This window comes from Strigops habroptila, chromosome 2 (assembly GCF_004027225.2).
Source record: "Strigops habroptila isolate Jane chromosome 2, bStrHab1.2.pri, whole genome shotgun sequence".
NCBI lineage: Eukaryota > Metazoa > Chordata > Aves > Psittaciformes > Psittacidae > Strigops > Strigops habroptila.
Genome location: NC_044278.2, coordinates 59,780,243 through 59,797,481, shown reverse-complemented (window position 1 = coordinate 59,797,481; position 17,239 = coordinate 59,780,243). Strand labels below are relative to the sequence as shown.

Genomic DNA, 17,239 nt, shown 5'->3' with positions numbered 1-17,239 from the left:
TACAGAGAAACTGAACTACTGTGTGGGTTTGGTAACATACAATAGGTCTGCAATAGATTCTGTGCTGGCATATAGAGACAGCCAAGATACATTTAGCCATGTGGGACCCCAGGTTGGTTATGGCAAAGGCTGTCCTAAATATAATTTAAGGAGAAGAAATAAGTTAGTATTTTCTTCATGGTTTGCACACAACTGTGGGAGAATAATGATCTTTTGGGAAATGCTCCTATGTGAGGAGAAACTTGACAATGATGGCGTTAAGCTGGACTAAGCGAAATTTCTATAGAATTTATAAGGAAATTCTTGCGTACTTTACTTAGTAACAATAAAATTCAGGCATTCTGGAAATGCATACTTGGAATTATTTTAACAAAGGTTCTTTTTTCACAGAATCACAGAATTGTTAGGGTTGGAAGGGATCTCTGGAGATCATCCAGTCCAACCTCCCTGCCAAGGTAGGGCCACCTAGAGCAGGTTACACCAGAACACATCCAGGTGGATTTTGAATGTCTCCAGAGAGGGAGACTCCACAACCCCCCTCAGCAGCCTGTTTCAATGCTCGGCCACCCTTAATGTAAAGAAGTTCTTCCTCGTGTTGAGGTGAAACTTCTTGTGTTTTATTTTATGGCCATTGCTTCTCATCCTGTCTCTGGGCACCACTGAAAAGAGTCTGGCACCACCAGTCTTGGTATCCACTTTTGAGATATTTATATGCATTAATAAGATCCCCTCTCAGTCTTCTCTAGACTAAACACGCCCAGCTCTCCTCATAAGAGAGATGTTCCAGATACCTGATCATCTTTGTGGCCCTCTACTGGACCGTCTCCAGTAGCTCCTTGTCTTTCTTGCAGTGAGGAGCCCAGAACTGGACATAGTATTCCAGATGTGGCCTCACTAGGGTCGAGTAGAGGGGGAGGACCACCTCCCTTGACCTGCTGGACACATTCACCCTGATGCACCCCAGGATACTATTATTGGCCCTCCTGGCTGCAAGGGCACACTGCCTACTCACAGTCAACTTGTCATCCACCAACACATCCAGGTCCTTCTCAGCTGAAGTACTATCTATCTAGTAGATCAGTCCCAGCCTGTACTGGTACTTGGGTTTCTTCCTCCACAGGTGCAGTATCCTACACTTGCCCTTGTTGAACCTCGTTAGGTTTCTTGCTGCCCAGTTCTCCAGCCTATCAAGGTCCTGCTGAATGGCAGCACAGCCTTCAGGTGTATCAGCTACTGCCCCCAGCTTCGAATCATCAGCAAACTTCCTGAGGGTACATTCTATTTCTTCATCCAGGTTGTTGACAAGTTGAATAAGAGTGGACCCAGTATTGATTCCTGGGGAATGCCATGGACTACAGGCCTCCAACTGAATCTTGCTTCACTGATCATGACGCTTTGAGCTCTGCCATTCAGCCAGTTTTTGATCCACCTCACTATCCATTCATCTTTTCTGTTTAAAGAAATGTTTAAAAGTTTCTTAAAATATTGAAATGCAAAGAATAAATAAGTACGAAACGTGCAGAACTAATAACAAAAAAAAGAGGTGAAGACATTTCCCCTCTTCTTGATTTGTGTGCTCTAAAGAATAAATCATCAATTGTTCTGTATATGTAAGCCTTCTCTCACTGGTTGCATGTAAGCTACAAAAATTCCTATTGACTGCACTGTAGAAGGATCAATGGCACTAACACCTTGATATTTGCTCCCACTTTCCATTTACTTTTCACTTGTGACTTTAAAATGTAAGTGACAATGAAGCATTGTCTCTATGGTATATAAATGGGAACTTATTTCCTGCATTTACTCTGATTTTCTTAGGGGAAAGAGGATTTACAGTTAATAACAAATCCCGTTCCACATTTGGATTATTCCTGTGTACAGTAAAAACTCCTTGAATTTCAAATAATGCCAATTTCCATCTCTTCAGATGGAGAGGCAGTAGGGACTCTGTTGAGTGTTTTTTATCTCAGAACTCTAAGTGCTGTGGTAAAGGACTCAGCCATAAATAATCCCACATGTCACCAGGGCCAGTGATAAGCAAATGCTTGTGGAAAGGCCCTTGCTCCCTAATCTTCATGGACCTGTCACACTGCAGTGAGACAATCTCCACCACAGGTGAGTTGCAATGACCAGATTAAGGCACAGTGGGTGCTGCTGTCCTGGTCTTTGTTGCCTTGGTATTTCTGAGCATAAGTATCATGGAAATGTCCACCACCCTTGATTGCTACCACTAGTGGATGGGCATATGGAAAATGATTTAACTGATTACCAAGCCTGTCTTTAACAGTATTTTATCAGCTGGCAGCAATTTGCAAAAGAAGGAGCTGAACAAGCAATATTAAAACTACACCCCAACATTACATAACTAAAATATTCACAAGAGGAGAAAGACAAATAGAGAGGAACACAGCCTTTTGGTTTGGTTTTTTTTTGTTTGTTTGTTTTTTTTGTTTTTTTGTTTTTTTTTTTAAATAATACATTTCTTATAAAAGTTTTTTCAATAATAATTAAAAATAAAAAAGAAGATCATATTGAAACTTCAGCAAGCAAATCTGTTTAAAACTATGACAAACTCAGATAGCAGCAGAGGTAATGTCTAGTTTGTCTGCTATTCTATTCCCTCTATTCAATGGTTTTGCCAGGTTTCTTTCTGGGACTTCCATTATTAGAGTATACTAATATTAACTTACACCTACTACAACTAATTATATATCCCCCTTAACCAGTATCTGACTCTCTGCCAACAGAATTAAACCTAATGAAATATATCAATATTGAAGACTCAAATGGTGGCAGTTACTATCTCTACAAAATAATTATAACCAGTAAAGATCATAGATGTTATGTTACAGTGGCAAAATCTAGAGATAGTGGGAACAGCACGGTAGTGATGTTCAAACAGGAACCCAGCACCCTCTCAACCTTGAAACCACTAATAGCTTCAGCTGGAACAATTGACAGAGGGGAAATGAATCATTCCCTTTGACAAGAACAAAACTATATTAAAATGTAATAGTTTATTAAACAACTGACTTCAGTAGTTAAATTACCAAATTACATCTCCATGGGTTTTAAGAAGTACTGTCTGATCACAATAATGGACTGCCTACAAACTTTTATCTTAGCCATTGCCTCCAGAGTTGCTGTATTTAATTATTTAAACATTGTATTAATGAAACATGTTATACTGGTAAGAAAACTACTTTTATCACAACACATGAAAGACAAAAAATATAGTGTGTGGTTTACACTGAACAAGTGCACTTGCATCCCCGTTGCAAATAACGAGAAATGTCCTCTCCCTGATCCCCTCTTTCCAGCTGCTCTGCCTGCAAGGATTTGCAGAACTAATTTAATGGCTGCAATTGTTCTTGATTCTTATTTGATTTTTTTTTTTAATTTATTAAAAAGAATAGAAACCATTTGAAATATTTTTGGTGCACCTGTTGTGCTGAATTAAGACCCACTGTGATTTGAATTTATGTCACATGAGAACATGCCACTGGAGCACCAGATTGCATCATATGCAAAACCCCTAGCAGTGTTGGAAATTGATGTCACATCATGTTTTATAGTGCATATCTACACACATAATGCATAGAAACAAGAGGGCTAAATTAAGATCAAAACAAACAAAAAGAAAATAAGCATGGCAGAAATGAGGTTAGACAGAACCATTCAGATTTGTACATGTGTCCTGGCTGGAAACCTCTGCTGCACAGTGAAGACCTCTGCCACTTGAGCTGTTGAGAACCTAGTAACAATAGTAGATTATCACCTTTTTTTTGTGGATCAGCCACCAAAGCGGGAAGTGGATCAGCCACAAGGGGGAAGTAAGGCACATTTTTAAGTGGGATTCAGGTGTTTGCTGACAACAGAGAAACATTGTAAATTAAGAAAACTTTGAAAAGTTCCATGTTCTGGATAGGGTTAGGGTCTAGAGATGAATGCTTCTGCTTATTTCTGCTCAAAGAAACAGTCTCCCCCATCACTTGAACCCTCTCTGTCAGGTTCTTTTCTGGTCCTATCTTCTCCAGCTGCCATTCTGCCTTTCTCCTTGACCAGCTGTCCCAAGAGGGATAAAGGATTTTGGCAAAGTGCTCTGGAGAACATGAAGATGTAGGTACTTAAATGGAGAAATGCAGAAATGAACAAAATATTAATCATATGAGCTTACAGTTAAGCACCTTTGAGAGCCCTTAAGAAGAGAGACTTGGCTTGGAAACCTGCACTATGAAGACACTCATTGAATAATCATGTTTTGTGGAAGGAGATTTCAAATACACTGCAGAATCCTGCACAGAAGAATCCAGCAACATTTTTTTCCTCACAAGGCACGAAAAGAAAATATGCCTTTGCAAAGCACATTTTGCAGTCCTGCAGCCTCTTCACTGAAAAAAATGGTGACAATAGTATTTCTCGGCCTTACAGTTGTATTGCAAATGCAAATGATGACAAAGTTCAACAAGAAATTATTGGGGAGCATTTAAAATGCTGAAAAGCCATTCCTTAGCTGCCTAAACAGTGTATTAAATATCTAACTGCTATTACATAGCAATCCTTTACAGCCAGAAGAGCAGATGTACTGTGGATTAAACCTAATAAACCACCCTTTTCTTAGGGAAGAAAGAACAAAAACATGATCTGAGTTCTGCTTGGTGCTAGTGATGCTTCCAGTGATGTACTGTGTCCACTTTTTGACCATTGTCCTTAAGAACAGATGTGGAAAATTTGGAGAGCAGAGGTCAGAAGAGAATGAGAATGATCAGAAAATGAGACCTTTGAATGAAGGGTGAAGGGACTTTAGTTTTTCTGTCTAAAAGTGAAGAAGACTGAGAGAGAAATGGTAGTAGCTGAGAGATATGTAAGAGAAAGAGAATAATCTGTATGACAAGCCCAATGTGGATAGGACAAGAAGTAATAGCCTTGAATCACAGCAAAAGGGATTTGGGTTAGACATTAAGAAAAAAACTCTAATTGTAAGAAAAGTTAAGCACTGGAGAAGAACACTTACCTCACCTGGAGAGACTGTGAGATCTCCACCGCTGGGAGATTTCAAGAACAAGTCATGCAGATATCTTTAAGGCACGTTCAAGGTCCAGCCATTTACATGGACTAACTGATGAAGAGAGTCCTGTTTCCTGTGATTCTAAGTTGTACTGTCTAATTTGTGCAAACAGTGAGAAGTGATTTGTTTGTGTGAGAGCTACAGGGACCAGCCACTTAATGTGTGGAATCCATTAATGAAAAGCAATCTTAATGGATCTTCCAAAAATATTCACCTTCATTTCAGTATGGGAAGATGACAACCTATTGCTGAAGGAAACCTGCTCTACTGTCAGGAACAGGACCAGGAAATTAATTATCCCTGGAAATTTCCTTCTATGTGGTAGCCAAGTCTGTGGGATGATATTCCCAGGATTGTTCTCGTTCCAGTTACAAGCAGCTGCTGGGAAGTAGCTTTCTGCAGACTGAACAGACGGTACAAGGGTCGGGATGCTGGTGAATTTGTGCTCCAGGAGGACAGGAAAGAGCATGAAGCCTCAGAGGAGGTGGTTCCTTCACACTTTTCTGTACAGAAAAGTTTTCCATCTGAGGCTGGAGAAGTATGTGGTTTTCAGGGTCTGTAAGGACACTGGATGTCAGTAATGGCATGGCAACACTGAGACCATAAAGATCATGGGTAGGTGCTGTGACAGACCAGTTATTGAGAGTCCATGCTGAAGTCTACTCTCTGGCCTGAATGACAAACAAGTGCTTTGAGTTCTTATGCAGGGTGAAGCAATGACTACAGGTTTGGAAAAAAGCCAAGAGAAAAGGACTTTGCAGGGACAGTGTGGCTTATGGAAGACTTGTACTTTCCCAGAACTTCCACTTAGCTTCAGTGCCCTGCACCTATCACATGGCATGGCTCATGTGTTTTAGTTTCTCTCTTGCAATTAATAAAACTTGCCTAGAGTAACAGTTTCAACTAAGATTTATCTGCTTCTCACAGGAAAATTGTGGTTTGCCTGGGAGATTAGAGAAGTCAGACTACTGTGTATGTGGTCCATGTATGTGTAACCAGTGGGTCTAGAATCACTGGTTCTACAGCTCGTGCAGTCTGTAGGTAGCCTGTGCATAGACAGGATTCCTGGATCGCAGCTCATTGCTCTGAATTGTGAATGCCTGAAAATACTGAGCAAATTAATAGTGTTCACGAGTTCTGCTCATGGAAAAAAAAGAAAACAGAAAACCAGCACGTATCAGTCTTTTTACAGGCCTATGGTAACACTGGATTGGATTTTTTAAATGCATAATGGTTTTCCACAGAGCATGACTATGAAAGACAGCTTTGGCCACAGTGTAAAAAAAGCCTAGGCAAAAAACTAGGGTAGGATCAGTGAAAACCAACATGTATAAATATATCTAGATTTGAGAGACTGGTGAGGATCTGCAGAGGATTAGGAGAGAATGATGTGATGAAAGAAGTCGTGTAAGGGATGTTTCTGTTGCCCCACTTGAAGGTCGAATGCAACCATAGAGTCTGCTTGTATTCGGGGAACTGCGAAGATCTCTACTAAGGGAAGCAAGGTTACTGTTCTTAGAGCAATAAAATTGCCCTGCAATAGTGTTGCACACAAACCTGACAGACTTTACAGGATCTTGACTCAGGAAGGTGCATGTATTGCAATACTAAGTTAATGAACTGCTCCATCTCAAGAGCTTCTTGCTTTCCTATGTGCGTTTGGAAACTCAAAGAGCAAACTGATGTGAGATCCAGTACTTCCACATGAAGTAATGAGTGCTGGTTTCACATGCTGTAATCGCGCCTGTGCTCTTAGCAAAAGCACAACAAGGACTTTTATCCTTCATCTTTATTGCACCCTTCTTAGATGATCTCAAACGAAGATTAGAAGGAACTCACAGGCAGAAGAAGAAGGATGAGGACATTCTATTTTGAACAGAAAAGGCAAGAGAAATACAAAGAAGAGGTAAAATTCAATCAGGTATTCATATTTTTTACACCTCTGGTTCAAGTGAATTCTCAAAGTCCTGTAGAACTGCAGCCTTTGGGCAGTGGCTGTCACGAATGCAGTATGACCTTTGGTACAAGTCTATTGGAAAGACTGCACAAAATTCTGTCCCCTTGATCATATAAGAAACTGGAGCAAAAAGTTTCCCTTCAACAGCTCTCTTTTTTACTCACATAATCAATTCTGTGTCCCAAGGACTTTTGCCTCTGCTTTGTCTTGGGACCCTTGTTATGACTGTTTCTCTCATTTCCTCCTATTCTCCTAGTTCACTTCCACCTTCAGTCAAGCAAAACCCACAGCCCCGGCTTTTCCCACTCGAAAACCCCACACTGTATTCATCATGGGCTGTGGTTACACATTTGGGGACAGGCTTTGCTTGAATGCCTTTCAGCATAACACATTATGAGGGCAGGATTTTGGAAGACCGGGATCCTGTTTGCCAGCGTACCACAACATTGCTGCTTACTTAAGCCACGACTGCAAGAGAACTAGGAGTCACCCGGCAGAGAGGATTTGAGGCCAGATTATTGTCAGTTGCCTACAGAGCATTTTGTTCTTTGTGTTCCAGGGAGTACATAGCACTTTGGGTACCCGCTGACGGCCAGTCCTTTATTCAGGAGAGGGGAGGTGTGATATTACACTTCTGCTTTATCCAACTTGTCCTCCAAGTGGTAAATATGTGTGTGGGTATGCACATATGCAAAGAAAACTTAAAATAATTTATGAAGGAATTGCAAAATCAAAGATGCTGCAATCTTACTTACTAAAATAAAAAAAAAAAAAGAGACCAAAAAGTCACTCTTACATATAAGCAGCTAAACATTACTGCACTTCAAACTACACCTGGAAACCTCCCCCCTACTTGCTGGACTTAAATACTCTAACAAACTTACATTGCCATAGAACAGTGTATTTGAGGACTTCATCCAGGTCAGCTACTCATAATGTTCTCCTGTTTTGCCAACTGATATGGGAAAACATCTGTAAATCCTGATGTAACAATGTACTCTGGATTATATTACATTCAAAAAACTTTCAATAAACAGTATATTAAACGTTTAGCATAGAACACATCTGAGTGTTAGGAAATGGGGTAGTTTTCCCTCTGCTATTGAAGCTAAGGAAGTATTCATTCTCCTCTTGCCCTACCTTTGTTCTGATCCATCCAGGTACCCCACATGTCTCAGAAGTCTGCACAGCTCTCTCTACTTCTCAGTTATCTTTAATCAACCAATTCTGAACAAATTTTAACCCAAAACCAAATTAGAATGGTTTTAAAACCAGGCGGGATTAGATAGAGTCTATAGTTTAAAACACAGTCTTCTCTTTATGCTAACAAGCAATATTAATGGCCAAGAAAGCTTTAAAATACTTTCCTCAAGATAGTTGGTCTACATTTGCCACCTGGACATCTGGTTTTGGATTAGGGTGGGGTGAAATATTGATCTTCATCAAAATTGCCTGAGAGAGGCAGCTTGAGTATCATCTTGATGCTGTAAAAAGAGGGGTTGACAGTATATAATATTTAGCAGCACTAGGATAGGGATATTGCACTGGAAGAACACTATTTCTTAATGAAGACTTACTATTGCTTTTGAAACCAGAATGTAAATTGATCCCTTTATCTCATAGCATTCAAATATCAAATACAAACACATCTGAAAATATCACCAGAATGTCATTCTTCCTATATATCCTAAAGAGGCCTGTCCCCTGAATTGTCTATGAACTGCCCTCTTAACCCTTTAACATAAATGTTCCCCCAAAATTCTCAAAGGTAATGTGTAGAGAAAAGTACTTATTATAATAACATGGCAGACCTGCCTGGAATTGACAAAACCAAGACATTCTTGGTTAAGATTGAAACTCTATCTTTGAGACACTCTGTTGTGCTTTGTTGCATTTTAATAAGTGTTCATCTGACCCTCAGCCAGTTAATTATGGGGATCTTCAGAATTTTGTCCTGGCCCCCTTGCTCATAAGTACTGATGTGCTTTCACTTCTATTTTTAGAGACCTTAAGGTGAGTTATCATTGTTAACCTGATAACACCCAGATCTATTTTGCTCTTTTAGCTGATCCTACTAAGGCAGCTTTTAGTTTCTTTGTCTTACCTCCCTAAAGTGCAAATTGAGATCTTAACTAAATCTCCTATAAGGAAAAAAAAAAAGAAATTGAGAGAAAGAAACAAAAATTAAGTCCTCTTTTTTTTTTTAGTTCCATTAGATGAAAATCTGTTTATCATTTACAGTGTGGCAGTGTGGCCAACAAAATTGAGGTTCTGGTGGATTTTATTTAGCCATTTCAGGTTGGTTTTGGTGGGTTTTTTAAATACCCTTTTAAAGTTACTTATTTTTATTTACTTTGGATTTTCCATGTGAAAATAAGAAGAGATTAAGATGACATTGTAAATCTTCCTGCAGCACTGCCTCTCTTGTTCCCATTTTAAGGTATAGGAATCTCTTTTTATTACCTCCACAGTAAAAAGCAATACATGTATCCAGGAAAAATTTAACTCAGAGTAGAGAAAGACAGAAAAGAAAAATAAACAAACAAACTATGGAAGAAAATGTTTCCTAGTACCTCCTGTGGCTGCTCTCTGCATCAAGATTTTGTGGGTTACTCCTGACAGGAACATGGATTGGAGAATGAATTAATTTCCTCTGAAATGTAGCCCCAAAATATGGTTATTTGGAAGTTCCTGGATACAATGACAGTAGAGATTTTTTGAAACACTGTAGACAAACAATGATATTGTTATACTTGTCTGAAAGAGTCCTCTGAATCTTCTGAGATTTGTCCACCACCAGAAAAGAATTAATGAATAATACTTTACTAGTGGAATTTTCCCATTGAATGCAAATGGTTCCAAAAGTTATTTTCAGAATGTTTCATGCATGTCTTTGTTAGACAGCTGGTAGAGTTAAAGGGTTTCAAAAATAAAGAAAATTATATATAATGAATAACCAATTGCAGTAGATGCTAGGAGAGTAAATGTATTTTTATTGTGAGGACATAATGCTGCTATAGCCTAACCTTCTCCACCCCCGTAGGGTAAAGAACAATTAATGAAGGAGAGCATGCTTTTATTAATTTGTAGTCCATTTCTGTACTATATAATATTCATTAGATGTTCATTAGTAATTTCTTCCATCTACCCCATATTTTGTATACAAAAATCTTTTTTCAGCTTTTGGTAAGAAAAGACTGATAAATAACTAATACACATTGTCTATTTTTTTCAATATAATCAACAAAATCTTAGCACATTTATAAGCCCTGACACATGGGATGTCAACATGCATTTTGTTTTGAGAAAATCTTTCAAGACTGGCCTATCAAGACTCCAAACTTGTATTCTTTGAACATCTCTCAAACTGTACTTTCTAGAAGCACTCTCCCCATGTGTAGCTTTATTCTGATAATCATCCCAATGGTGAATTTTCTACTGGTGTATATATGTTAAAAATAACATCATTTTCTGATCACTTTTATTTATTTTTTTATTGACACTTTCCAAACTTCCTTCTCTCCACTCAGGAAATATTAGATCTCCAAGTAGATGCTGTAAGCTGGTTTTCTGTTTACTCTCAGCCATTGGTCAGCTACTTGGATTGTTTTATTAGATTTTCATTTAAAAGAATTATAGGAAGAATACCTCCTTGTAGTGGGGTATACCTCCTAAAAACTGAGAAAGGCCCTGCCTTATTATTGTGGTCAGCAAAGGAAACTTTCTGAAAGCCTGAAGCCTTACCAAATGAAGGGTTAAATGATGGCATTCATTTTTATAACATACTGTTGCTCTAGTGAATTTGAACAGCAAGCCTATGATTAACTTTACCTTTTCTTTTTAAAATAAAAATCTAGCTTTGATTTAATTTTTTTTATTTCTAAGGAGACTTGGTAAAAATATCCCAGACTAAAGCAAATGTATTACCCTTTTTGGACTGTAAATACAATGGATTCCTATGTTCATACTTGCTGACAGGATATTTCTGCTTTCCTTTGACATATAATTTTATAGTATCTGCTCCTAGCCAGTTGTCCTTTGATACGTAATTTTATAGTATCTCCTACCAGTTTCTCAGACCTTTTTTATTGGTGTTGGTCAATTCAGGTGTGTAAACTAAGCTAAGAACATCAGTATGAAGATTTTGAGTTGAATGAGAATGAGTTGTTCATTAAATCTGCTAGTAGGTCCTAAGTTCAGTATTATGGGAGATTTCTGACACTTTTTTCCAAAGGTTTGTTAATTAGTTTGTCCTGGCTTGCCCAAGAGGCTACTGCAAAATCTTCAGGCCCTGATCCAACAGTCAAATATTCATGTCTGGGATCTTACTGACCTTGGCAAGTTTTTAGGCAGATACTAACACAGACCACTACGAATTCTCCTGTAGCAGGAAAATTTCTAAGATAATCAGTTGCAGAGTTGCTGTGAGTTTCCAATGGGCTGGAGATCAGCAAATGCACTGGCCATGCAGGTTCTCATCTTCTTTATGGTCACAGTAAGAGTATTTGCCCATGTATCATCCATTGGTGGGCCCCAGGGACCCTGGAGACAGTGTACTGCATCTCCCTCTCTTGCATTCTCTCTCTGTATCTGTACGTACACACTCATAGATGCATACATACATATACTGACACCATGCAGCTAATTTACATAATGTGTGTATATATGTATCATTACAAGCAGACACTTGTCTCCTGAGTGCATTCATCTGGTTTCCAATTGGCCATGTGTTATCTTTTGACATGATCTATTTTTTCCATATGATTCTGGGCATGGATATGACTTATCTTGGTCATGCCACCTCATTCATGTAAAGCACAAAAAGTGAGAGAAAAGTCAGAGAACTGAGAATTACTAAGTCTTTTGCATTAAAAAGTAAACACATAAGTAAATATGCTACACGCCCAAGTATCTTGGGAATTTTTGCAATTATAGTGTGCTAGAGGTAGCTGATTTGGGATTTTGGATCTGATTCCTTTCTTGAGCACACAAATATAAATAAAGAGGAACACTGCTAAGTCCACTGAGATCAGCCTTATAAGACTATCTAAGAATGAGGTCTTTGTTCTGGACTTTGAGCTAGTATTTTTGCAGTTTTCTTTCTGTGGAAGTGATATATGCAAAACTAACTTCCAAAACCCACTCACTTCTTTTACTGATCCAGTATATGTCCACAAAACAGAGCTCTAATAAACCAATCTAAAAAAGGAACTGATCTCCTAAGAGCACCAGAATAAAGTTTGCATTAATTCCTGGCTAAATACAACAGTTATGTAATTAATAAAATAAGTATCCAGAACAGTAAGTGCATTCTGCAGCTAAAATTATTTTCCTTTACTGTAATGAACACCACTCTTTTAAAAAATACTTCATCCCTGGAAATAAAGAAATAATACTCCTATTTATCTCCTTAAGCATTTTATATAAAAATATTGTCTATTTCCAAGTGATCAATGTGTACCCACTTATTTAATTATTATTTCTTTTAAAATGAAGCTATTGATGTAATATAAAATACTTTTTGTGCAAAAAAAGGCCTGCTAGGACTGAGTTCCGACATCAAGGAATTAGGATACACTGTTGCACAACACCTAGAGTTTAGTTTCTCTTAAAACTTGCATTTAACTGTTAAAATGAAATCATGGTAAGTATAAAGTTGGAACTCATTTTTATAAACTCTGATTAAAATGCAGAGTTGGTAACTTGGAAAACATCCCAATGATACCTGAGGGGTGAAACAGGAGGGTTAGATATACTGAGGAAATAACACCCAGAACTGATCATTTTCCCACTGTATCCATTTAAAAAGCTGTAGTTCTTGTTTCTTACAAACACAGTCTCTTTGTAGTTTCCTTACAGCCTCAAATTTGTTAAAGAAAATGAGACATCATTACAGATAGATAGTTTCTTTAAAGTCTTCTCAAGCTGCATTTCACTTTGTAAACATCTCTGAATAAAAAAACACGCGGGGCCAGATCCTGCTGTATGCCATGGGCAGAAAATCCTGTTGGAGTTCGCCAAGATTAATGCATGCAGGTGAAACTTGAATTTGGCCTACCCTTCCTTACAGGGAGGCCAGTGTGCCATCTTATTTTTACCTCTCTATTTCTCCAAACTTTTGTTGGATGAGCCTTCATCCCCCAGCCCCCATTTAAAAAAAAAATAAAATATGGAAGATGGGAAGAAAGTGAATTTTCAAGTCACAGCACTGCCATGTGAAGATCCACATGGTTATGCCGAGGGCCTGTACCCCTGGCCACCTCATAAAGTCTGAAACTGAAATATAAATCTGGTTATAAGATGAAAGTTATGGAGTTGGAGTAACACTGGGAGTTGTGGAGTTAGAGTAAAAGCTGGGAACAAAACTTGCTGAACAGACCAGGGAGTGTTACAACTGGCTGTGTACATTCCATAAGACTTTGTAGAACCTGCTGTTACTAATATCACCGACCACAAAGGCATGACGCATACAAACAGTAATTCTGTATTTGTAAATCACCTCCAAGGCATTAATTCCCATATAATACCAGTGCTCTATAGAATATGCTACATATTTTAGGGTTTTTTTGTTAAGGACTGAATTTTTCTTTGGAGTTATAATTGTATTCTACCTCACTAAGAAAACAGGACATTGTCCATATCAAAATACATAATAATCAAAATTAAAATTTGCCCTTTGTCTAAGGTAAATTTTATGCTAATTTTATTTCACTTGAAAAACTTCCCGGCCCCCTGAAAAAAAATATTCACAGGCAAGGGATAGCATAGCTTTGATAGGGAAATACATTTTAGAGGAGTAAGTTCGCATCGTAAGGAGTCTTTCAGGCATCCTGCTGCCCTGTCCAAAAGGTGCTCCGGAGGCTAAAACAGCGGTCATTCTCCCAAATGTCAACACCTCCTCCGAAAGATGGGGCAGCAGCAGCAGCAGCGAGGAGCATGCTGTACAGCCTCTCCTGGAATGCAAACTGGCTTTAAGATAAATATTAATATTTAGAGAGAGAAATATTTACTGATATTCCCCTAGCCAAACACTGAAGCTGTAACTATAAAGCATGTGAAGATGGCAAAGCAGCCAGACCCCTTCCTAAGAGTGGTTTGTTGGTTTGGTTTTTTTTTCTCTCCTAACTATAGTGTGTGACTGCTTTTCTGCCTAAACAGCTCTAAAGGGCTATGAAAACTGAAGTCCTTCAAAGCTGTTAACTGTTTCCTCAGACTCACAATAAAATTCTGCATTACAAATCTCGTAGTAAAATCTCTGAAGCATTTCAAGCAGTACTTATATAATTATCCGTTAATTCAGTATTTGTGTATTCAACACCTAGAAAATAAGGAAAGTGAACACGGATAGGAAAGGGAAAAAACAAAGGCAGGGGGTGGGGAGGGAAAAAAAAAGGAAAAAAACCCTACCCTGAAACAGCCATGCAGCTATTAAACATATGCCAAAGTAAACAATAGTGTGAGGGTCTGCCATAGCTTTGCCCTGCAGGTAGACGGCAGGCGGCACAGAAGGAAAGCAAATGGCAAGGAAAAGAGAAAGACGGTACAGGATGTGGATGAGATGCCGAGCCCTGAGAGCATGAACGGCCTGATTGTGATCCTCAAGTCACACCATCAGCCATGCAAAACAGGACATACCTTTCTGGCTTGCTGGTTCTGTCGGCTGAAACAAAGCAGTCCCATTCTCAGCGGGAGGCCAAATCAAAATGAAATTTTATTTAGTCTGCACTGTCCCCAGATTGGGTTTCAGAATGACTGCTTTAGGAGATAGCATGGATGTGGCTGATGCATGCTTTGCATATGAAACTGCAATAGGGGAAAAAAAAAAATCTACATAATCAAAAAAATCTGTGCTGCGTGTATGGCAAAAACCCCTGGACGTTAGTGAAGCAGCTACAATGGATGTTTTAAAAAATGACCTTTCTGAATAAAATGCACATTTGTGCTCCGCAATACGATATTCAATAAATATATAGTAGATCATTTTGCATGTAATTTTTCAGAAGCCGCCCTGAGAGACTGAAATAGCAAATAATTTTTCTTATTTTTTTTTAATCACAGAGCAGAATTACAGTTTGGAAAAAAATGCAGAGAAAATATATCTCTAAAATGAGTTTCTGTGCCTTGCAGTGGCTGGCAGCGATTGCACCTCAGAATCCTTTTCAGTTTATTGTTTTGTTTAAGTCCCTGTTTCCTAGAGTACCCAAAGAAAGGCCTACTGCAGTAAAGAACATCTGCTTTTTGTACCACTGATCTAATGCATTCCACCTTGCACTTTTAAGAAAGGATCCATTCTTTGATTAGACACACTTGATTTTACAGACTATTAATAAATAAAAAAGATCATCAACCGATCGCACAGTATTTTCACTAAAAGTTAGAAATAACTTACAAAGGCAAGGAATAGTCTGTAGAATATGCAGGGCATACACCATGTAATGCCTTTGTTGTCAGTTATGCTGCAAATGAGATTTTCAAATAGGATTTGCAGAGGCAGGGCAGTGATCAACACAGTGCAACATCCAGGAAAGGGAAGTTAGCACAGCATTCTGTGCAACAAGGGGGCAGGAGGGAGCCTGTTTGTAAATACATATTATTATCCAAAGAAAACACTTATCACTGCTTGATTTTGTTACACCAGCTACTTAGAACTAGGTGATACCAATAATTTTGTAGGTGCACATCTGTGTGGGCATGTGTATTTATCTATGTGCAGGGCATATAAACCTGCAGTCTGTACACATGTACATGCTTGATGCTTACACTGTAAAAGACAAGCAAAAGGCAGAACAAACAATACACATGGTTTCAATTGACAGATATTTCTCCGCTAAAACAATCAGGGCTAATACTGGGCTCCATAGTATACGGACAGCCAGAGAATGGGAAGGAAAAAACCAAAAAACTCCAACACTATAAAATCTTTAAGAATGCAAAGGGGATAATGACCCCAAATATACAATATAAATAAAAACTTCCAGGAATAATGAGATACAGTGCAAATCATTCACACAATGTGCTTTCTCACAGCAATGATGGAAGTCACTGACAACAATGCAACCATTTGCAGATACTCCTTGGAGAAATAGTCAAGCAAATTTTGTAATTCTATCTTCTGTGCTTTGCAGACTGAGTTTGAGACTTGCTGTAACAAAATGCTCTCAAATATTGGTGCTGTAAAATTAAGAATTGGGCATTATGGAAGGTAACTTCATAATGAGTTCTATTGCTATTTAAAGCTAGAAATCCATAAGGAGCACAGTGCAAAACATAACATTTGCTCTCCTTATGTCTTGGAACAACTGTTTTTATATTTGTAGTCATCCTAACTGTTATTCCAAACAAGATATACAGATAGTCCCCAGCCTCATGCGGTATTGTATTTAGTCTGACGTATATCTTACAGCAAAGCTTTGTCTGTATTGAATTAATTTGATTTTTTTTGGCATTATTATTTTTACAAAGGCTGTTTTTTTTTTTTCTCACAGACCTTCCCACTTTAGGGAAAAAGAAAGCTGTGATTGCTTTAAAAATAGAAGACCAAAACCAAAGCTAGTATTCCCAAAATTCAATGCACCTGGCATTCACTTTATACCTAATAAGCATCCGTGAATATGCAAATGTTCAATGTCTCCAGTAACCTCATTAATTTATTCCTCAGGCAATCAAAGAATGTGAACCAGTCCTCTGCTACTAATACTGGAAGTGGTACGCTGCTCAGCATTGCTAGAATAATCTGAAAGCACATTCTGCATATTGAAAAACTGTTTCATCTTTCTTCTTTCCTTCACAATCTAATTCAAACAAAGACTTCTTACCTCAGTTTACAGCTCTGACAGCAAAAGTTGAAAAATGCCAAAAAATAATTAGGACATATATTTTTATCTGTCTATCTATCTATCTGTCTATGTATCTATCTACATATCTCTGTGTACACATACAATGGGAAGATAAATAGCTTAAAATGATCTCAACAGAATTCCAGTTTGAAAACCACCTGAGTTTTCTTACTTGTTTATTTGGAGAGGGGGAGCTTGGGCAGGATGGGGAGGGGGGAGAAATGACCTGCCTTCTACTCTGCAGAGCAGCTGAATAATCTTTTCCTTTGCCCACATTAAAAGCCCTGAATAATGTTTATAAAATGTTAGGGAATCCCGGTAGGTTTCCTATTTAACAAGCCATGTATGACAAATCACAGTGTAATGTACTACGTTCTT

The 17,239-nt window shown here is 38.3% G+C and overlaps 1 long non-coding RNA gene across 2 annotated transcripts in view; it reads right to left on the bottom strand.

Annotated features, from left to right (window-relative positions):
* LOC115604247 overlaps positions 1-14,799 on the bottom strand; it is a 168,435-nt gene extending 153,636 nt beyond the window's left edge. For both annotated transcript variants that reach the window (XR_003990186.1, XR_003990187.1), the window contains exon 1: positions 14,661-14,799. This is a non-coding gene — a long non-coding RNA (uncharacterized LOC115604247). The remainder of the gene's footprint in view (positions 1-14,660) is intronic.
* Positions 14,800-17,239: the final 2,440 nt, after the last annotated feature.